This window comes from Argopecten irradians, unplaced genomic scaffold (genome assembly GCF_041381155.1).
Source record: "Argopecten irradians isolate NY unplaced genomic scaffold, Ai_NY scaffold_0062, whole genome shotgun sequence".
Taxonomy (NCBI): Eukaryota; Metazoa; Mollusca; class Bivalvia; order Pectinida; family Pectinidae; genus Argopecten; species Argopecten irradians.
The window spans coordinates 1-23,536 of record NW_027187529.1 but is presented as its reverse complement, the minus strand read 5'-3'; the positions used below and the strand labels follow the sequence as shown (position 1 = coordinate 23,536).

The window sequence follows — 23,536 nt, the reverse complement described above, 5'->3', positions numbered from 1 at the left end:
TTTTCCGATATGTGTGTCAAAATAAATGACAACACTGCAGACTCTTTTCTGCATCCTGTTGTAATCATCTGCGTAGTACTTATTTCCGTTAACAATTATTCTGCTAACTTTTCTAGTATCAGCTGAACCAACTGGATGATCCCTGGCAAGACTCTCTGCAACCCATGTTTCTGACTCTGCCAACTTCTTTGGAACACCAGCTACATCACAGTTTCCTGCTTTGATTGTGATGGTCCAATTTGATGTTTTGTTTAGCACCATGCCCTTGTTGCGGATGTTAAAACGGGCTTGTCGGTATTTGAAGATTTGCTTCAGAACATTTCCAGTCCCATGCACAGATTGAAGGAGCATTGCATTGGCATCTTCAAATGGGAAGCAACTCCAACACCAGATTGGCCCCCACATTTCCACATACTCCGGGAGATGAACTGCAACGTTATGGACATTCAAACCACATGATCCATCTCCATAGAGTCTCTGGAATCATGCATAAAACTAATTCAGCAAATCTACAGATTTTTCTAGATCTACTGGTGTAATATGGTCACCAAGCAAGATGTAAATTGCCTCTGAAAAACATACAAAGTTTTCCATATATTCTTCGGGGAGAAAGCCTTTCAAACATGGAATTCATTCTATTTGAAACAGCTTTGATGTGTTTACCAATGAAGTAATTTTTTCTACTTTCAGATGGTGAGAACCATTTTGAAAGAAGAGTTTTAGTAACACCAAGGAGCACACCATGCATGTAATCTGGCACAGTTCCATCAACTATGTTAAAATTGTACAGCTTATGAAGTGGAGAATGGCCTTTAAATCCTTTGCTTCTATTTTTGTTGGAGCCTGAGCTCATGTTAGCAAAAACTCCTTTCTCATTGCGCCTGGTGTACCTTGATTCTAAATCACGGTATGGATAGCACTTTGCATGACCCTTTCCTTGCTTTACTGTCATACCAGGGTCTTCACAGGTAATACAGGCATACTCCCCATTATAGTATGACATGTTCAACACTTCTGCTTTAGCTGGCAAATCTGTCACACTACAAAGCACAGATAGCTTCACGTTATGAACATGGCTGTGTATCTCAACGTTGACACCATCCTTGAAGACAGAATTCATCTCCTCAGTAAAAATTTGCAAAAATTGTTGAAATGGAGGTTTCCCCTTACCTTGCCATAAACCTAAAAGAATTATGTTGTTTCTTGAAAATCGCAGTGGAGGGCTTAGCTCATTAATTGCCAAAAAAATAGGCCACAACTCGATTTTTGAGGATGAATACAAATTCACTCCATCTGTATTTAATATTGCAGTAATGTTGTGATTTGTCTGATCCAAAAATCCACCATCAACCATCATTTTTCTGTAGGAGGCTCCATCAGTAATATCTGTCAATATTGTAGTGTTGTTTGACTTTCTGTCATATGCTGTCTGTTTATTCTAATGAGTGTCCTCCCATATTCCTACAAATGAAAGAATATAAATTAAATATAATGGTCACTACCAAATAATATATATATATATGATATAATGAACAAATAAAATCAGTATCTCAAAATGAAAGTGGTTCATATATAAAGGTCTGTAAAAAGTCAAAACAACTTTAGATTTTTCAGATCTGATGCTTCATCTTAGTCACACAAAAGACGGAAGATCTTTGAAAGTGTTATCTTTTCTTGTTTTTGTTCATCACTGTAGAGCTTCATTCCTGAATGATAATAATAATTACAAGCAAAAGTTCATTTTTTACAGTCAGACCTGTCTATATTAAAAAAATGCCCAGAGGACAAGGAAAAGATGGGCTTGCTTATTATCTTAATCACTCTTTCTACACAGGTCAAACTATTATAAATGGTCTTATTGAACAGACAGTCTTTATCCAGAAGTGGTTGTTAAGGCTTGTGTCACTGTATTATAAAAATGTAACTCACAAACAATAAAAAGCTCTATATACCTGGTGCCTTTAGAAGGTCCACTATCTGTTTCTTGATGTCAACAAATGCAAAGCATTGTTTTGGATGACGTCCTTTTGAGTTCTGATTTGATAAAGACCCTTTGTAACGCAAGCCGTTGCAGTTCGGTGTGTCACATCGAAACTCATCTTCATTTAAAGGAAAAACAGCTTTGCAAAGAATGCAGTAATGAAATTCCTTAATTGAATCACTTTCAATACTGGACATTATTTTCATGAAATCAAGTTTGGATAACTCTTCTCTGATAAAGCAGGAAGCAAGAGAAAGTGCTTGAAATTCTTCTTCGGGCACATAATTTTCACAATGCGAGGCTGTGTGGTCACAGTCATCTGAAGAACATGAAGAGTTTGTATGGTCTTCACTTTCTGAAGAAATGGAGTCAGAAAATGTGAAACAATCGCTTTCATTGTCTAGGGTATCCCACAGTTGAAAAGTCACTTTCATCAGTTGAATTTGATGACCTTGCATCTGTAGATTTGTTATCATCAGACACGGCGACACTTGAAGACTTACTACTAGCATTGTCATCACCATCACTGAAGTCCATATGAAGGTTATCATTTTCAGTCTGATTATCTGCAAGACCACTGGAAGTTTCGTGTCCTTTAAGAAAAATGAAAGAAATTAAAGATTCATTATAAGTACTTATTTGCTGTGTATTGCAATGTTTTCCACATATTTAAAGTTAACACAGGCACTAGGTACATTAAGCTTAGTACAAGGGAAATTCAACACATTTAAAATGAACCATCCTTAAATTTGATATAGCGGATCAATGACCAGAGTATTCTTTAAACAATTCACGACAAAAATGGTGTAGCTTTCAGGTGTCAGACATAACATTGGTTCTTAAGCTATCATTTCAGTCAATCAAAATTACCTACCATCTAAATCATCATCACTTGAATTGGCAGAAATCTGATGAATAACAGATGCAGTAGATGCTGTGGATTGAGTGTATAGTCTTAAAGCTGTGCGTCGTGGAACAGGAACTGAAGGATCATCAAGATATTTCCTGTAAACTCTTTTTAATGGACCTAGATGAAAATTGAAATGCATCAATTCCTTTTTTGTAAATGTACATATGAAATAAATCATAAGGCAATCTATCAATTTCACGAAAAAGAAACTCTACACAATAAAGCAACATGATTCAACAACGTCTTACATGACGAAAGATGAATTTCATTCTAAGATCTGTCCATCGGAATGTTCATTCAGTCGATTTCAACAGAAATTGTACTTCGGGAACTTGATACCTCTCATCACAGCGCCATTTTGTGTAGGTTGATGAACTTACGATGTATTAAGCTTTCTGATTGGTCAGACTCAGTTGCATTTTTTCAAAAACGCGCTCTGATTGGTTGAAGTTTGGCGGTGTAGAGGTAGCGGCATCACCTATGGTTTTGAACTCACAAGACAACCTCATAGCGAAAACACAGAATTTTGGCGACTTTTCTACACATTCAAAGACAATGTACGTACTGGTAAATTGGGTTTTGGAGTCGCTGATGACGATAATCAAATTTACGGCCATCAAGTCACCAAGAAGAGAATTCTGTGACTATCGCGATGGAGATGAAGTTGTGGCAACATATCAAGGGAAGCAATATCCCGCCATGATCATTGAGAAATCAGGTACGTACATTTATTGGGCCTACATTCATTCCTTTGAGTCATTTTTCTTTTATCGTTAAAAAGAATAGTTTATAATGGCCGCTAATGTAAACTTCGTATCATGCTCTAGTTATTTCGCTGACAAAGCATAAATGGCATTGCACTGTGAGCAATGCGTTAAACGTTTCCTATTTCGTAAGTGGTGTATTTTATTTTAAAAATTCCATAATTCAAGTTAATATTACTTGTACGTGAGAAAAAAATAGCAACTTCCCACTTTCCAGTGCTGTCTACAGATATGTTGGGAATACCCTAGATTAGATGACCAATCTGCGTCGTAAAAGCTCTTGAATGTGCTTCATGTGAAAAAAGCGTTTTTGTGACCTAGCATATATACAGTGCTAGTATGTAAACAGAAACTTTCAGCTGTCAGTATACGTACGTAGCGTAATGCTTGGAGGAAAATTGGTTTTGTAAATGGACTCAATTTTAAGCATATGAAACCAAGACCTTGTTTAATAAATACACATGGAACTGCATTGTAAATCGTTCTGGTGTATTTTTAATCACCGAGACACATGTGCCCTTGTGTGGAACGTAAGTAAGAGTTACAGAAACAATTGTTATTGATTTTGCGCATTAGTTTTGAGAAAAGATAATCGATCTGAAGATAAAATTACCGACTAAAATTTACTGAATTGTTTTGAATATTTTTGTGATTATTTAGTCAACAAGAACTTCCGAAAAACGAAACTGACATGTAGTTACCAATTTAAACAATGGAGTGAGCTGGTCGCATTTTTCAATTATTGAATTACAAATTAAAATGCTTTTACAACATTAAAACATTTAAGTAATCTTTTTTATATGGTGACTCTTAAGATGCTGGTTACATGTATTATCAAATTCATATTTATGAAGAAAATATGTAGAGTGTACAGTTCATTTAAAGATGCTCCACCGCCGACAGAGTATAAATGATATTCATCATTTGAACAATAATTGGTGTTTAATTGTGTATATATTTGTCTAATTAACACTAAAAATGATATAAAATAAGTTATTTTGCCTTTGGTGCATGCGCATTAAGTAAATCATTCCATATAGGATATAGTGCCATGGAATTTTTTCGGGATGCAATTAATTATTTTTAATATTTTTAACTTGAAGTAAAATTACAAGCTCAAACTTTTCAACGATAGTAATGATTTAAAGTAAATAACTTTTGTAACTGAAGAAAAATACTAAATCGTCTGATGCTGTTTTAATAGTGAAAAAATATCATTTGTCAGCGATGGAGCATCTTTAATATTTCACAACTGCAAAACTACATTAATCTTTGATTTGGCCTATAACTTACTTTGCCATAAATTTTCAAATCCATTGAAAATCTGTTATGTATGCTCTATGAAATTGGAAAGGGGTATCATAGATATGTAACAGGGTGCATGATTTATAATAAATTTAATCACTGTCTCTGTCAGGCATGAAACAGGGGACCTGATTAAATTGAACACTAAATACTTGCTTACACAAATGTCAACAATTACCATTTTGATCTACTTAGAAACTCACGCAAGCCTTGTCTCTACCATGGATTCAATCCTGGGTGAGCAAAGAAATGGTGACAGCATGGAGTCAATATTGGCAAAAAGAAAGGAAGGCATGTATAAGTCTTTAGAATTAAAGATTATCTCCCCAGTATATCTCGATCTATCTCACCAATCCAACATCAGTATAAAGCCTATTGGCTTATTTAATTTATGGTTGAAAAGTAATAATAAAATGTTATTGTTCATTTCAAATTTAGCAGAATTTTTGTGATACGATACATATAGCTACAGCATAATCTGTTTGTCTGACATGTATGTATTTGTATTTTTGAATATTATTGTTTATCACCTTTTTCAGGTTTGAAATCTATTGTTTTAAATTTCAAATAATGAATAAAATTTAAATTTGCAAAGATAGTAATTGAGATTTGAACCAACCACAGTACACTGTACTCAAAAACTTGGTATACTAATGGGTAATTTGTTTCATATGCAGAAAGTACCTCAAGATCACCTGTGGAGAAGGAAACAGACAAGTGGTATGTATTCCAGAAAAGGATCAGACAAGATATTAACGTCTTAATTATATTTACTAAAGGATAAAACCGGATTGTGTTAAATATTTTTTGTGCACTGATCGTGACGTTACGACTGATTTTCCTTTTATATCTGTTGGCGCAGCCTTTGATTTAGTATGGGGGTGCGAGGGTTACCGTCTTACTCTCATTCATTTCATGAGCTGTCATATTTTTTTAACGAAAGTTTAAGACATTTCTTCTAAAACTTTCGTCCTTAAACAAACTACTAAACATTGTGAAATTTCGTTTGACTCCGTAAGAAAAGTGTTTGTTGAGAAAAATGGATTTTATTCCCGATTCATGGTCATCTCGCGTGGTGTTTAGTAGTGTAAAGAGACAGTCGCGAATCCTTCTCACTTATAAATCCTTGGTGCATCATCTAGAACACCATCCTCAATTTTCCAGGGGTTACCATCGCTAACAATCTCTACACCCCTGGACTATGTCACAGTTAAAAAAGTGATAATCACATGCATGCTGTCAGACTTCCTTTGAAGATTTACAGAGTAATGTTCAACTTCAAAGCCATACAATGTAGAGATATTCAATTCTTTTGGTATACGGTACATCAAAGGACCAAAGTTACTGCTCGCACATGAACCTTCAGTTTTGACATATTGTAGGAGTTTACAGATTGTAAGTGATTGTAATCCTTGGAAATTGTGGATACAAGAATGTGTGATCTAAATGTGTGTATACTTTCATATTTTGCAGCAGATAAGGAATCTAGGGAGAATGATCAGCCTTCAAAGAAAAGGAAACTGAATGAAAGTAAGTTTGTTTTATCCACCCAAGTTCCATTACCCATGATCATGTCATATTCATGAGCACTTTTCTCTTTAGAAATCTTACCTTATTAGACAAGTTTACTTGTTGTAAAGTTGGAAAATTGTAATGACTAACATTGTTTCCTTTAATGCAAAGTTCTTGGGATAAATAATGTGTTAAAAGTACATGGTTCTTGCTCTTTCTTTTTCACTAACAAAAGTCACCAGTGTGTATGGAAGCAATACAAGTGTAACTATAGCAATCATTTATGTTTTATTTTCTTTTTCATTCAGGCAAGACATCTACCAGCATCAGCACCAATAGCGGCTTGGTAGAAGTCAACATCTGCACAGGTACTGAGTCCCCAAGTCAAGATATGTACACAGCTGAAAAGAACAATGTACATGGTATGATCAATGTTGCTTAGTTGATAATAAAAAAAAATATGATTCTAACAAGAGATCCCAGAGGGATCTTGGCGCCCACCAAAGAATGATCTATGTCTGACAATGGAAAGAGGGATCTTTTCCCTGCTTTTCAAACTTTTTCAAACACGACTACACATAAAATTTGAGACAGATCGCTGCAGTACTTTCTAAGAAATAGTGGTAACAAACTTCAACAATGAAATCCAAGATGGCGGCCGTGCAGCCATCTTGTTGACCTATCAGTTACAAAATGCAATATGCACAACTAAGGCCCTAAGGGAACCTACATATAAAATTTGAGAGACATCCTTTCAGTACCTTTTTTAGAAATAGCAATAACAAACTTTAACTATCAAAATCCAAGATGGCTGCCAGACGGCCATCTTGTTGACTGATTGGTCCCAAAACGCAATATGCATAACTAGGGCCCTAGGGGAACATATGTATGGAATTTGCTTGAGATCTCTTAAATAATTTCTGAGAAATAGTGGTAACAAACTTCCACTACCAAAATCCAAGATGGCCGTCTGTCTTGTTGACAAATCAGTATCAAAACACAATATGCACAACTAGGTCCCTAGGGGAACCTAAATGTGAAATTTGAGAAAGATCCTTTTTGTACTTTCTCAGAAATTGCAGTAACAAACTTTAACTATCAAAATACAAGATGGCCGCCTGGCAGCCATCTTGTTCACCGATCGGTCCCAAAATGCAATATGCACAACTAGGGCCCTAGGGGAACCTATATATGACATTTGAGATAGATCCCTTTAGTACTTTCTGAGAAATAGCAGTAACAAACTTTAACTATCAAAATCCAAGATGGTCGCCTGGCAGCCATCTTGTTGACCGATCAGTCCCAAAATGCAATATGCACAACTAGGGCCCTAGGGGAACCTACATATGAAATTTGAGAAAGATCCCTTCAGTACTTTCTGAGAAATAGCGGTAACAAACTTTAATTATCAAAATCCAAGATGGCCACGTGTCCGCCATCTTGTTGACCGATCGGTCCCAAAATGCAATATGCACAACTAGGGCCCTAGGGGAACCTGCATATGAAATTTGAGAAAGATCCCTTTAGTACTTTCTGAGAAATAGCGGTAACAAACTTTAACTATCAAAATCCAAGATGGCCGCCTGTCGGCCATCTTGTTGACCGATCGGTCCCAAAACGCAATATGCACAACTAGGGTCCGAGGGGAACCTACATATGAAATGTGAGAAAGATCCCTTCAGTACTTTCTGAGAAATAGCGGTAACAAACTTTAACTATCAAAATCCAAGATGGCCGCCTGTCGGCCATCTTGTTCGCCGATCGGTCCCAAAATGCAATATGCACAACTAGGGTCCTAGGGGAACCTACATATGAAATTTGAGAAAGATCCCTTCTGTACTTTCTGAGAAATAGCGGTAACAAACTTTAACTATCAAAATCCAAGATGGCCGCCTGTCGGCCATCTTGTTGACCGATCGGTCCCAAAATGCAATATGCACAACTAGGGCCATAGGGGAACCTACATATGAAATTTGAAAAAGATCCCTTTAGTACTTTCTGAGAAATAGCGGTAACAAGAATTGTTAACGGACGGACGGACGGACGGACGGAAGGACGGACGGACGGACGGACCACGGACGAAAGGCGATTTGAATAGCCCACCATCTGATGATGGTGGGCTAAAAATGTACTTGACAACACAAAATTAGTAGCTGGTAAAATTATTTATGAAAAGGCACAGTAATCAAATGATTGTAGGAATTGAACATGCTGGTTTCTAATGCTATCCGTTATTTACTGTTTACTTGTTAAATAGATATCTTTTAAAAATCTACAAATAACACTTTTGGTAAAATTTCATAAGTCTCTTAGACTTGTCCCGAAAATGTACTTTTTCATGCATGTCTTTACAAGTTCAGAGTTATATGTATACCTATTTCAGCATTTGAAACTTTGGTATGAAGCATTCACAGTCTAGGTGTCTCATTTGATTTTAAGAATTAAGACTTTTTAGAACTTCCTTCCCATTGATGATATTGATGTTTGAAAAACAGAATTGATAATTGTCATAATGATTTGCTACAGAAATCCAAGGTACAGATATACAGAAAGAAGCCAAAGACACAGCTTGTAAGTTCAATCCATATAAATGATACAGTATTACTATTATTAATTCTAAATGTGGAAAATGATTTTTAACTGTTTATAATGTTCTGTTCTCATGACAGACTTTTTGTATGCTGTCAAATTTCAATCAATTTTCTTCCATTTTCTTCTTTGAGGAGTAATTGAGACTTTTTTTTTACTGCACACAGAAAGTAGTTTTTGATATGACTATTTACATACAATATAAGTTTTTTTATTTTTAGAATGTAAGTAATTAAATGCTTCTTTCCATTGCGAATTGACCACAAATCTTTGTTCTTATTGAAGGTCCACCACAGAAGATAGCCGAAATATTTAAAACCCCTAGAAAAGATGAAGCTATCAACCATAAAGAGTAAGCTTATTACGTATTTTAATATTTAGCTCATGTGTCATTAAATTTATCAACTAGCTGATGCCTGATAGGCAGTCTAAACAATTTGCAATAACCTCAAAATACTCCATGTTGCCAATTCTTGACTCCATTGGGTGATTGAATAGTTCACATCGGAGTGTTGAAATAGCAAATCAGAATATGCCAGATGTTCAGATTTTAAGCCAGAAATTTGTTTATTATGACACAAATGTAACAGGAAATCTATAAAGATAATCAAATTTACCTACTTCGTAGTAATATTCAGCACAATACAGCCAAAGGTCCGCCACAAAAAATTGAATATGTCTTGTAATTGGTTGCCAGCAGTTTCATGACCACACCAAAAATCTTTCCTGTGAGGTGACAATGTTCTTTTAAATTTCAGTTGTGTAAGCAGAAAGGAGTTCAGTGAACTCAAAGATGAGGTGAAAAGGCTAAGGAGGAAAGTCCGGGAGATGGAACAAAGAACAAACCTAACCCCTGACCTTCCAGCACTTCCCACTTTGGACTTTACACATACACCATCCTCACCAGCATCTACAGTGGCAGCATCATCTTCAGTATCACCTTCAGTATCACCTTCAGTATCACAGCCAGCAACACCAACATCATCAAACCCAGCAACACCAGCATCACAGTCACCAACCAATGTGGACACCAGTTTGTACAATGTACACACTTATGACACTCTAACAGATAGCATCAGTCACATTGACAACCTTTACACTGCTGTCCGCATTTTGTTACTTAAGCTGTTCCCAGAGGAATACATCACTTCTCATTGTGTCACTGGGAAAGCTTCAAACTCAAAAACAGAGAGAAATCCTCCTTATGATTTTCGACTTTTTGGAACTTTGTTAAAAATTATCAAACAAGTTTAGCGCCACAAGTAAGGAGGTCACTGAAAAAGTTCATTCGGTGCAAAAGTCAATTTTAAAATCTAAAAGCAAAACAAATAATTTCCAAGTGACACTGTAGGATCAGTTTTATTTACATTCATTCTATACTATTGAAAATATTAAATACACTATCAACTAAAAGTTTAAGTTACTGAAGGTTTTAATATGTATCAAATTGATACTGTTATCAAATTAATAAGTACCCTTAGCTTCTATTGCCAAATTTATGCTACCAGTATTAACTATTTGTTTGTAGGATTTTTTTAGGTTCTCAAATTTGGTAATCTGCACCCATTTGTTATTTGGGGTGTGAAATTTCTGTTACAAAAATAGTTAAAGATTTTTCTGTATTTAAATTGTTATGGATTGAATCGCATGGTTTTGGTGACATTACCAATGTTTTTGTTACAATGTGTGTAAGGAGGGCTGTTAAGTCCATAAGTAGCATTAGGTAGGTCTAGTGGTGATATATACATTATCTCATTGCTTTTACATTTGCATAAGAATCAGATGTTTTTGTGAAGTGGTTTTGATCTAAAAAAAAAAATCTGCGTTTAATGTTCATAGTAGATTTTAGGATTAAAATACATTTTTATTAGTGTGTAGATAAACCTGGTTGATGTTTTGTTCTCAATGTCATTGTATAACTCATGTCCATATTTACAATTCTCTTTATTTGTTAATAATAGTAAATGTGATTAACTGCTATTATAATTGACATTTGAGTGTGAATCCTTGGTTTTGGACTGACTGAGCTCCAGTAAACTTGACAGGGTAATTTGTTGAAATTTGTTTTTTTTATTTTGTTATTCCATTTCATTGATTATTGACAGGTAATGGTTGACCATGGTTGATCATTGTCAACCATGGTTTATCATGGTAGGCCATGGTTGACCACAGTCGATCATGGTAGACCATGGTTTAGTCTTAGGCCTTCAACATCGTTGGCTAAATCATTATTCATGACCATGGTTGACCATTGCCTACCATGGTCTATGACCATGGTTAACCATGGTTGACCATGGTCTATGACCATGGTTTGCCATGGTTGACCATGGTTGACCATGGTCTACCAGGACCATGGTCAACCATGTTTATAAAACCATGGTGCCAATTACCAAAACATGGTCAACCATGGTCGACCATGGTCCCTGGACCATGGTTGACCATGGTAGTTCATGGTCAAAATGTACACATTTCGCCTGGGAAACTACATACAAATGTCTGTACACACGAAAAAAAAGTTAATTTTCCTCGTCAACATGCAGAACAAACTTCCATTTGTCAGCAGGCAGATTCATCATTTTGACGATTTCACACTGATTATTCTCCAACACTTGTTTGTATAGGTTCCAAATGTCATAATCGTCCTCGCTTAGTTTCAACACCTTGTCCAGTACTGCGATGCGATTCAGGTTCTTTTTGGCCGAGTCGTAGAATTTATCGATTTTATCCGACTGTTCCATAAGGCAACCTTCCAAGTGATGTTTTTGTGAAGGATGTTCACATTCACATCCGACACAGCTTTTCTTTGCCAATGTATCTACGTGTTCGAGTAGTGACGATGCTAGACACTCAATCATGATCTGAATGTGTTCGCCAGACTCCTCGTTGATTCCCAGCTCCTTCTCCAGTATAGCGCTTAACGATACAACCGACTCCCACTGTTCCGGTTTCATAGCTATTCCATAACGTGTAGGGTTCTCCGGCAAGTCAGTCTATGCACTAATCATCTATCAATATATGAATAAGATTAACACACAGTGGCACGCGATTCATCAATACCGTTGTATTCAACAATGACTATTTTATCGACGTCTTATCATTGTTACGATAATACCTAACAAAATCTCTTTAATTTCACCGACAAAGCGACCCCTACAATCCTGACTTCGGGATCTATTTTTAGATAGGCCTATAAAGCACCTCATAATACTACTCATACTGAATATAAATTGATATTTTTGGTTTCAATTCAGCTTTGTGGGGTCGTTTTTGCATGTGGGGTCGACCCCACAAACACTTCAAGAAAGTCTGTCTAAAATGTCATTCTGGGGCTGCTTGTTAAAAAAATTGCAACCCCACAGTGTCTCGTCCACATCGTAAATGAGTAGGTTTGGACTCGCACCACTAAAGTCCGAAAAAAACGCTATCCCGAATGAAGTTTTCATCAACGTACTGATCAGCATTGTTTAATCCTGAAACGACGAGGTATTCCGAATGATCACTTCCAGTATATCACACCGCCATGGAGGCTACCGCTTGGAAGGTAAGTGACAACGATTGTTTTTATATCGACGACCTATTAAGGAAATCTAACTGACACACATGACTTAAATGACAATAGCTAAAAGACTACAATGTAGTTTGATAGAGATATTTTTAATTATCTCGGAGAAATCGGTATTTTAGATTATGACAATTTTGCTGCCCTGCAGGTAGGGCGTTAGAATTGTACCTGCTGCCCCTATTGCATGATCGTAAAAGGCGACTAAATTTAGGATCTTATCTTTTCTTTTCTTCCTAACTGACTTTATCTTTCCTAATGCCTTCCTTGGCACCGCCTCACTTTTGGCCTTGCGTTGAGCGTTCGCCCCTGTGAGGAAGGCTCTGGGTTCTGTCCCCTGGCCGAGACACACCAAAGTCTATAAAAGTGGTAGTTTCTGCTCCTGCTTAGCGCTCAGCAAACGGGGAGTGGGACAACTGGTTCGCCCGTTGTCAGTATAATGTGACCGGGTGGGGTGTGTTGCTTGGTGTCTTCGGCGGCATGCTTCAGTGATATAGCACTATAAAAAGGGCAATAGTTCCACTATACAAGAAGACATAACATGAATTTACCGCAGTCTCCCAAAACACGCACCTCGCACAACATACACGCAACACACCACATACATGGGAGGCCGTCATTACATGACCATAGCTGTTAATAGGACGTTAATTAAACAAACTTCGAAAAATCAGTCGATGCATCGTTTGGTGTACAGTGTTTCTGGGGTTCTTTTTTTTGCGATGGTTTCTGGGGTTCACTATCGTCTGTTGTTTTTCTGTGACTAAGACTTGATCAGATGATTGCAGTTTTCGTCGAGTAATGAGAGAAATGTAGTACTTTCTTTTAATATTTTCTTAAAATATAAATCGCATCCTTATTGACGTGAAAACATCTCCACAAAATCGGATTTACATCGTGCTAGTTTCGATGGTGTAACGTTGATACAAGGGACCCTCAATGAAAATGAAACGTCATAACGAAATATTGTCGATACAAATGGATGATAAAAATTGCGTTCAGTTATTTTTTTGTGTTAAGTGGTAGTCGTTTCATGTTTTTTTTTTTACGTATCCAGATCGAAAAAAACAGTTTAAGTATTAATATTAAAAAAAATTCCCGAAGACATTTGCGACTTCCGGTCGTAACAATATGGCGGAATGGCGGGTGAGACGTCTGTTTTCAACGCTTGCATGTTGTCTGCAGTTTTAGCAATTCTTATTATGATATTAGTTTTAATATTTGTCATCTATCGAAAGTGGACACGTTTTTTCAATTTATGGACATTTAATAAGGACATGTCATGATGACAACTTACTGATGACGTTCGTTGGCGACATTGTGTTTAATGTGGAGGCACGTCATTTCAGATATGCTTTGGCGTACATGCTGTACAATGAAATCAGGTGTAGTCTTTTGTTAGAGATCGTAGACTTCAGACAGTGCTATAGACTTCGATTCAAAGATATGGAAGATTTTAATCGTGTATTTGCCTATTGTAATTGTTGTTTGCTCAGAATCAAGACTCGAATGGATTGCAATAGTTTATGTAAGTACTGATTGTCAGCTGAGGCGAACTTAATAACCGTACGTGTTCTGAGAGTAGTTGAAGCAAAGTACACACAATGTGATTGTGATTGCACAATTTCTAAATTTGTTTTACAGTTGTGAATATAGTCGGTGTCACTTTTTAATTATCAAGTATGAATTATTCTGTTTTCAGTTAAGAGAGGGAGATATAGTATGGAGTCGGATCCCAGGAGTGAGGAACGTGCTGTGGCCTGTTAAAGTTGATATCACAGGAGATGTTGGGTACTGCAGGAGTGACGATGCCTGGTAAGTTCACAACTCCATGCACAATCCATTGTTGATAGAATATTTATCATTGCGCATATTTAAATTTCCATGTAAATATTTTGCAAAGTTCTGCTTAGTCTAATATTAATTTAAAAAATGCATAAAACATTTCCGGATTAACAGACTAGATTACATTCCAGGTTGGCAATTTACATTCAGTTTTGTTCTTCAAAACTATGTAGGAATTTGGGTGTTGCTGGACTAAATGTGCCTAGATATTTATTAACATTTTCACCAGAAAAAGTTATGTCAATTGATTCATGGAAGCTTATATAGTGTTACAACTTACATGGACTTAAAAGCATGGCTTTCTCACAATGTAAATACTTTTGTTCATGATTAAATTCATGCAGGTTTCCATTGAAAGATGTTCAACCATTTGAACACATTGAAGAGAAAAAAAAATTGGCAAAGAGTAAGAGGATGTTAATTGTTAAAGGATTGAAGAAAATGTGTTTAGAATATTTGTAGTTATGTTTCTGTTAGTGTTCTTCGCAGAAAGTTTTTATTACCATTTTATATTTTGTTATGCTTTTAAGAACTTTGGTCACTTATTTAGAACTTCAATATTTGAAGTACCTTCAATTTGAGACCCAATTGTCATTAAGCATTTGTTAATCGTGTATCATTATTTCAAAGCCTTCAAAGGTTTAAATTCCTCCTGTGCGGTTAGATGTAGATTTATGTGCAGTAAAAATATTAACCATGAGATGGTTTTGGAAAATGTCTGCAATCTAATTCTGAAATTTTGACACTTAAGTTTTTTGTTGTATGTCAGGTAGTGACTTGATACAGATCTTTTAGTTACTATCATTTATTCATAAAGCAATAGGCAGGTTATGCCATTTTGCTACAACAAAAAGAGAACAAAACACCTTTTAATTTTGATCGAAACAATGAAAATCTTAAGATAGTAATTGTCAACTCATTATGATTTCGGTTTATATCATACATACTTTCGTGCATGCAAACCTTTACTAACCTATAGATCGAGCGTTATCATATATCAGCATTGTGATTCATCACATTTGTATTAAAAGACTATGCCATCCAATTGTATATCTGTGACATTGCCCTCAACAAGAATGGTCCTGTTTGTTAAAAAGACGGACATGATGCATATTTAACAATGTTTGCCAAAGCTCTCGTCTGTAATGAAAATGTGTCAATATGATTGAATCAAAGTTAGAGTGTACATTGTGAGTGTGCCGCACAATATCCATATGAAAAGTTGACTATGGCGAATACATTTACACCTCTCGGCTCCCTGTTTTGAACATCCGGCACCTAGCTGTCTGCTGTGTTAAATAGGTCATGATCATATCACTTTTGACAGGGCAAAAGGTATGGTATTGTGTAGAGACTAAATGAAGATCAACACAAACAAACAAACATATTCAGTCTGCTTATGAATGTTGGTAGTAAAACTCCTGTCCAAATAAAACAAACTATTCACTTATGGAAAAAGGGTATAGCAAACCAAACTCTTACTAAGAATATGGTATAAGAGATCTATGTAATTCGACAATTGTTTTGGTTATATTTTGTAATTATTATTTATTTTGGTGTTTTAGAATCTTTGAAGAAGAAGCCGGCAACACATGATGCGTTCCTTTCCGACTTAATCTGGGCCATTGAGAGGACTACAAGAAAGGGTATGTTTCATTGTTAGCAACTGTTATCTGAAAATTATATTGAAATAATTTGATTCATATCCACATTTTCATGAGCTCTAGATATGTATATTTTGGGTAAGAAATTAGATGAGTTGTAAAGCTTCCTTTTTATGAAAGTTTTATTTTCCTTCGGGAATTGTTGCCATAGTCTTATTACTTTATTACATAATTGCAGAGGATGATGGTCTGCAGTTAACCACAGTGATAGGAGATGGGTCTGAAGGCTCCTTTGATCCCCAAGATGACGGTCTGCAGTTATCAAAAGTTTCTGATTCGTTGATTTTTTTTCCACTATCGACATGCAAAAGATATAAAGTGACATACGAAATAATAATTTTAATACAGTGGTTCTTTTTCTTTATTGAATATTGATACTGTTTGCTGCAATCTGACAATTTATTAAATACTATTATTTAATTTACATGTTTTAAAGTTGAATATTCTGCTCATTTCTACAAAATATTGAACTGATTTATAGGACCAAGACTAGTGAAGCCAGCTTGCTTTCCCAGCCTGAAATAGTGAAATTCTATTGTAATATCCACACATTCCATTGTATTACTCCAATAAAATATTGAGTGTTTTATTGGAGTCATGTAAGAGCAGATTGTGTTTATCAAAGAATTAAGACCAATTATAGTATTTTCTAAATTCAAATGGTACAGGCTGCTAAATTATCAAACATAATCACTGACATTGAATCATATCTAGAATTTTAAGTAGGTCCAAGTGCAACAGAACACAGCTCACTTTTACAAGAAATAGCTGCACTTAGAAACGAATGCTCCAGGGGAAAGCTGCAGATATGTAGTTTACAAAATAAGGTGCAGTCATTGGAGAGTACAGTTTCAAGCTTGTGGAATTGGACAAGTCAGGTTTGTTTATCTACATTGGGTTAAAATCGAAATCTTGCATAGGTTTTTGTATCAATACACACCTAACATCACCCGAGATGATCAGTGTTTAGTTTTCATATATATTCCCCTGCTCTCAAAAGCTATTGATCCATATAATTGTGTGTTCTAAATTAAAGAGCAAGTTAAACTCAATAAGCCATTTAATCAATTCTAAATAAATTCAAAAGTGAGTCTTATTAGTAAGTCATTACACAGCTTTATATGTGAAATATTCTTTACATATTCATCAAGAAGTGCGATTCAATCATCAATTGGCACAGTCACATCAGCAGCAACCACAACTGCAACAACAACCGCAACAACAATCTCACTCTGTTGCATCAAAACCTGCTGTGAAATCATCAAATGAGAGAAACACGCCCTCAGATACGTCCGAGTGTCCTGCTTCGTCCGAGGTGTGTATTTAAAACATTGTTTTCCAGCTTTTCAACTATAAATCATCTATTAACAAAATACCTAACATTTGGGTTTTCAAAACTTAGCTGCTTATTCTAATTGGTGGAAAATCACATAGGACATTTTCATCAATATCAGTTTAAGAAATGAATAATTCTTGAGTTAGCCAGTGTAGCCCGAGGCTATCGAAAATCTGGTTGGTCTATGTAAAATCTTATCATGTTGGCCCTATTGGCTATGCAATTTTGACATAAAATTCTTTTATTCTTCATCCATCGACAAATTCTGATTTCGATCTATATTTAGTGAAATGCCTGAAAAGGATAAATAGTCAAGTTCATTATGAAAAATCTGTGAATTTAGCAGTTTCAATTGGTTTTTGTTTCTTTAGTATTATAAAACCCTTAGAAGCATTACAATCAATCTTACAGTCCTTTCATTTTAAAAACTACATGTATGTGATGATATAACAGGTATATGAAAAATGGCAGGGGCAATGGAATTGTCTTTCTCTTTAGACCGATTGTCTATGGAAAATTCAGTCACTTTAAAACACTGGATAGCAAAAGTTATTATATTAAAGCAAGAGATTTGGTTGTTATGTAATATGTTAAAGTACCACGTTGTTAAGATGCTACAAAATAATAACGGGTTTGTAACACTCTTGTTGCTGTTAAACATGATAACTAGAATTACAATTTTTCTTGTTTCAACAGGAAAACGTATCAAGTGAGGACAAAGTCATTGCTGGCTTCACCATTGTAAGTGAAATAATTCATTTGACAAAGTAAAATACTAAAATTATGACAGTTTAATTGAGCATTTGAATGTATGTTAATGATAGATTTTCAAGGATTATTCAGGCTAACAAAATTAATAATTCTACCTTGAATTCTACCTATAATTTATAAAACAAAATTACTTTGCAGAAAATATTTTCACTCACTTTTCCTCATGTGCTTGTATCAGTGTGATAAGCTATGATATTTTCTTTTTTAATTTAGGCACAATTACAATATAAAATTGCTCATCTGAGCAGTTTTTCAAAGGCAGTCCTCCTCTTTAGGACACTTTATAAAGAGGAGGAATACATGGGGAAGACTCTGGTGGGGATAGCCGGAAAACCAGCAGTCGACCAGGAGAAACTTGCTGTAATTTATGGTAAGAAGAAATTTATGCTTTATCCAAGTAATAACTCCAGAATTTATACTTGCTAATAGAAAAAATATGGAAAACCCAAAGGATAAGAAATAGGAATTTGAAGGGACATTGATTTTACATACATTTCTATTTTTTAGAATTCTTATTCTAATTTCATGTCAATTTAAATATATAGACATGTATACATGTTATTGGAAGAAACTAATATTGCTGATATCTTTTTTTACAGATCTTGTAAAGAAGCAGTTTCCCGGAACAGTTAACCAGCAAATCCGGTCAAGGCTGGCAGATCTGATGAAGCCATCCAGGACAAAAAAAATTTAGTTTTCATTTAATTTTGGAACATTCAGTTTTGAAACTTTAATTATTTTGTGAATATGATTTCATTAATTTTCATAGTGGCAATTTGCAAAATGAAAGGAAAACGAAAAAGCCTAAAAGTTTATGAGTGTTGTCTTTTGAAAATGAATTTCTTTGCAGGCAGATGCCTTTGTGGTTATTGTGGAATAGTTCTATAAAATTTCCGAAGGTATGGAAAATTTCCTTGGAATTCAAATTTCCGCGGAAATGTTTCAAGCACATTCTTAAAAATGTGGAGTATTTCAGTGGAAAGTGGAAATATGCCGTGGATTTTTTCCGTGGAAAGTGTGGAATTTATTTGGGTCAGCTAAAGCAGGTGAAAAGAAAACATTTATTCAATTTTCAATGATTGATTAAACATTACGGAACTTTTGAATTTTGACAGATACACTACAGCATGTTTGGTGAAGTTTTACTGAATGGTTTTTTTTCAGGATGCAACTGGTAGAGGTCATAGGAAAGCAGAATCGCAAGGTTCCCATTTTGCTAACCCCAGCTGTCGTCAAAGGACTTAACATTGTTGTAAAGTTCCATGAATCACCTAGCAATCCATTTGTCTTTGAAAGGGTGAGAATAATGACGACAAACATAAATACACAAAAAGCTGGTCTAGGCCTCCAGGTGCCCGAGGGGAGAGAGAGAGAGATATTCTGTATAAGTTTTTATGATATGTATCCTTGAAGGACCAATTTTCGTCCGGGTAATCAAATCCCTTCGGATATCAACAAAACAGCAATAATTAAAATGTGCAAATTCTATCAACACAAATATCTATCGCGAGCTGGTTGATGGCCGACGCAATAGGGACATATTTTGGTCGAGGGTGGGGGATCTGTTTAGCTTGTTACAACAATTGTGTTGAGTAGCAAATATTTGTGAAATCGTGTTGGGTAAGTTGAATCGTCAAAATGATTTGTAATAATCCTTAATCTGGGCTATGAATTACAAGATCAGACACGTGACATTCGGTATTGTAATGGCATACTGCTGAACAGTGTACAGGGATAGTCAAACGCTGACGGTGGGGTTTTAAGGTTTCATTTAAAATGGACCTAAGAAAATACTATCGTTTTGGGGTATATTGCTGCATCGTTTCTATAAAATTATTTGGTTATAACATACACTCCCTTTTAAGAAATGCAAATCTTCCTTCACCAAATCTACTTTGGTTTTTGTTTGATTAATTAACGTCCTATTAACAGCTATGGTCATGTAAGGACGGTCTCCCATGTATGTGGTGTGTTGCGTCTATATTGTGCGAGGTGCGTGTTTTGGGAGACTGTATTATATTCATGTTGTGTCTTCTTGTATAGTGGAACTGTTGCCCTTTTTATAGTGCTGTATCACTGAAGCATGCCGCCCAGGACACCAAGCAACACCACCCTACCCGGTCACATTATACTGACAACGGGCGAACCAGTCGTCCCACTCACTGTAGGCTGAGCGCTAAGCAGGAGCAGAAACTACCACTTTTATAGACTTTGGTGTGACTCGGCCAAGGGGACAGAACCCAGAGCCTTCCTCACAGGGCGAACGCTAAACTCAAGGCCAAAAGTGAAGCGGTGCCAAGGGAGGCATTAGGAAAGATAAAGTCAGTTAGGAAGAAGAGAAAAAATAAAATCCTAAATTTAGTCGCCTTTTACGATCATGCAATAGGAGCAGCAGGTACAATTATAACGCCCTATCTGCAGGGCAAGTCCTGTAATGAAATAAATAAATAAATAAATAAATTGTAAAGCTAAATACAGTATATAATTTTGTTTTCTATTATTTTGAATAGTCCCAGAAATAACACAGAATACTGTTTGATTTTTTTAACGTCCTATTAACAGCCAGGGTCATATAAGGACGGCCTCCCATGTATGCAGTGTGTAGCGTGTGTGAAGTACGAGGTGCGTGTTTTGGGAGACTGCGGCATATTCGTGTTGTGTCTTCTTGTATAGTGAAACTGTTGCCCTTTCTATAGTGCTATATCACTGAAGCATGCCACCGAAGACACCACGCAACACACCCCACCCGGTCACAGTAAGTCATGTATATCTAGGCAATCATCTTCTTGTGCTTCGATACAATATGCATGCGTGTAAAATAACGTAATACATATATTTAAGCCAAAATGACAGATTGCATTTTTTCAACTATTCGAACCAGTCGTCCCACTCCCTGTATGCTGAGCGCTAAGCAGGAGCAGAAACTACCCTTTTTATAGACTTTGGTATGTCTCGGCAATGCGACAGAACCTAGAGCCTTCCTCACTGAACGCTTAACTAAAGGCAAAAAGTGAGGCGGTGCCAACGGAGGCATTAGAACAGATAAAGTCAGTTAGGAAGAAAAGAAAAGATAAAATCCTATATTTAGTCGCCTTTTACGATAATGCACTAGGGGCAGCAGATACAATTCTAAAGCCCTACCTGCACGGCAAATTCTGATGAAACCAACAATACAAACTGTGAAGACACCCACAATACAGAGTGTGAAAACGTAAGTACTGATAATGAATCTTTGTCACCGATATGTAAGTTAATAAAGAAAAGAAGATAATGTATTCCTCGACAAAATAAAAATCTGCTTCATACGGAACATTTGATGTATAAAATGTATCACTCGTAATGTTAGTCATCCTTTGCCTCTCTCAAATTGATCTGATTTCTTTTTACAAATTTATTGATTTCAGATGATGTCCAAGCCAAGAGCAGTGGTTAGTTTTTACAAGTCATGAAGGTCAATTGTAATGAAAGAGGTATAGTCTGTTTTGTCCAGAACACCTCATGATCACTTAAACATTGTACAAACAGATTATATATCAGCTCATATTTTCATTATTATATCAAACAGATCCATTTCATCCAAACTTCATGCAAGTAAACAATAGCAGATTGCAATTTTATTAGAGCATTATAATATTCCTATAAATCATCCCCAGGTGAAGCAAGAAAAAGAGACGGTGAGAAGAATTCCCTTAAAATATGCCTCCAGAGACGCCCAAATTGTAAAGGCACAGCTAAACCGTAGACGAACTGCACTATATAAACAGCTGGCCATGTTAGAGGTTAACACTGGGTGGAAGGGATTTATAGTTCTAAAATCAAGGGATTGGAAACATTAGCGTATGGGGGTACTGATAGTGACATGGAGTTATCATTTTTAGAGGAAAAGCTGCTGTGAATAGCATAAAGGCTAAAACTGCCCACAATTTGAAGAAGATAGCTATGTCACCAAAAAGGTCGCTGCTTGTTCAAGGCAGTTAGTGCCAGAGTCCCCAGGGCCATCACCATCTAAGGTCCCAGGCTGTATGGAGTCAATGCTGCATTTTCACAATTTGGCAAAAGATCAGGCCACCACATTAGCAGTATTGCCATTAGATATGCCTGACAAACTAACAGACATTCAGTCACCTGCTGCCTCTTTTAGTAAAAGAAAGCCACAGGTGAACTTATTCAGTCCAAAACAAAAGGGGAATTTTTTTTTTAAAAAGTTATAAAAAACAACGTATATATACTGCTGTAGTAAGTACAGTAAAAGGTGATTGCTAAGAACTCTGGGACTAAATAAATTACTTTGTTATAAGCGTAGTTTGTTAAAAAAGCAAATAATAAAATTACAATGCTTTAATTTTAGTCCATCATTATTATCAGATGGTATTCAAAATGCCTTTTTCTATTTATCATTTTATGGTGGATGCTAAGAGCCATCTTGATCTTGTTAAAAATGTCCTAGTTGTTAGGTAATACATGCATATATATATATTTACATGCATTGATACTAAATAATTTGTTTATGTCATTCCTACCAATATTTGGATTTATCAAATGTTTGATTGAACACAAGTATATTTTCATATCTTTCTGTTGTACGAGGACTACACTTTCACTCAATAAACCAGAAAATATACCACTGGTATTTGTAAGAGTAGTAGTAGTTATACATGCATAGGGGCCCGGTTGTGATGGCATACTGTTCTTAAGCATGAACTGAGTGTGTTATCAGATACATGTACATGCATACCGTCTATATTCACTTCTACAGTTCATGAAAGGTTTAAGTAAATTTCGTACATTCATGTCCAAGCTATAAACATCAAATAAGATATTTTGAACTTGCTTACTTGAAATTTTGGAAGGCCATAATATAATCATTAAAGTGGGGTCAAATTGTGTTTTGATTTTGAAATTGCTATCATTTGATAGTAATTATTGTTTATGTAACAAACAAATGAGATTTGTGAACGCAATAACTTGGATAAATATGAACCGATCTTAATGAAATTTTGTATGTAGACTAACATTTGAATTATCTCGGACGGATACGAAAATTAGCGTGATTCGACAGTAATTTGCAAAGGGCAATAAATCCTTAAATAATTATTATTGGGCCTTATGCACGCGATACGTTTCTGCCATTTTATAACGTGATATGCGTAAAGGCGACATTACAAGCCGACAGGTGAAATCACCGTGTTTTCTTATGTATTATTCATGATTTATATTAGAAGAAGTGATGTCACTGTTACACGGACTTTTGATGACTTTGTGATACGATTTATCACACGTGTAGTATTGTGTTTGCGATC

General features: G+C 35.7%; 2 long non-coding RNA genes across 2 annotated transcripts; both read left to right on the top strand.

The window, feature by feature from the left end:
* The first annotated feature begins 5,660 nt into the window (after positions 1-5,660).
* Positions 5,661-9,040, top strand: LOC138311602 (uncharacterized). Its single transcript, XR_011206687.1, has 4 exons — positions 5,661-5,680; positions 6,434-6,490; positions 6,781-6,894; positions 8,999-9,040. It is a non-coding gene; the product is annotated as an uncharacterized lncRNA (long non-coding RNA).
* A 9,416-nt stretch (positions 9,041-18,456) lies between these two features.
* On the top strand, positions 18,457-19,046 carry LOC138311609 (uncharacterized). Its single transcript, XR_011206688.1, has 2 exons — positions 18,457-18,606; positions 18,836-19,046. It is a non-coding gene; the product is annotated as an uncharacterized lncRNA (long non-coding RNA).
* Positions 19,047-23,536: the final 4,490 nt, after the last annotated feature.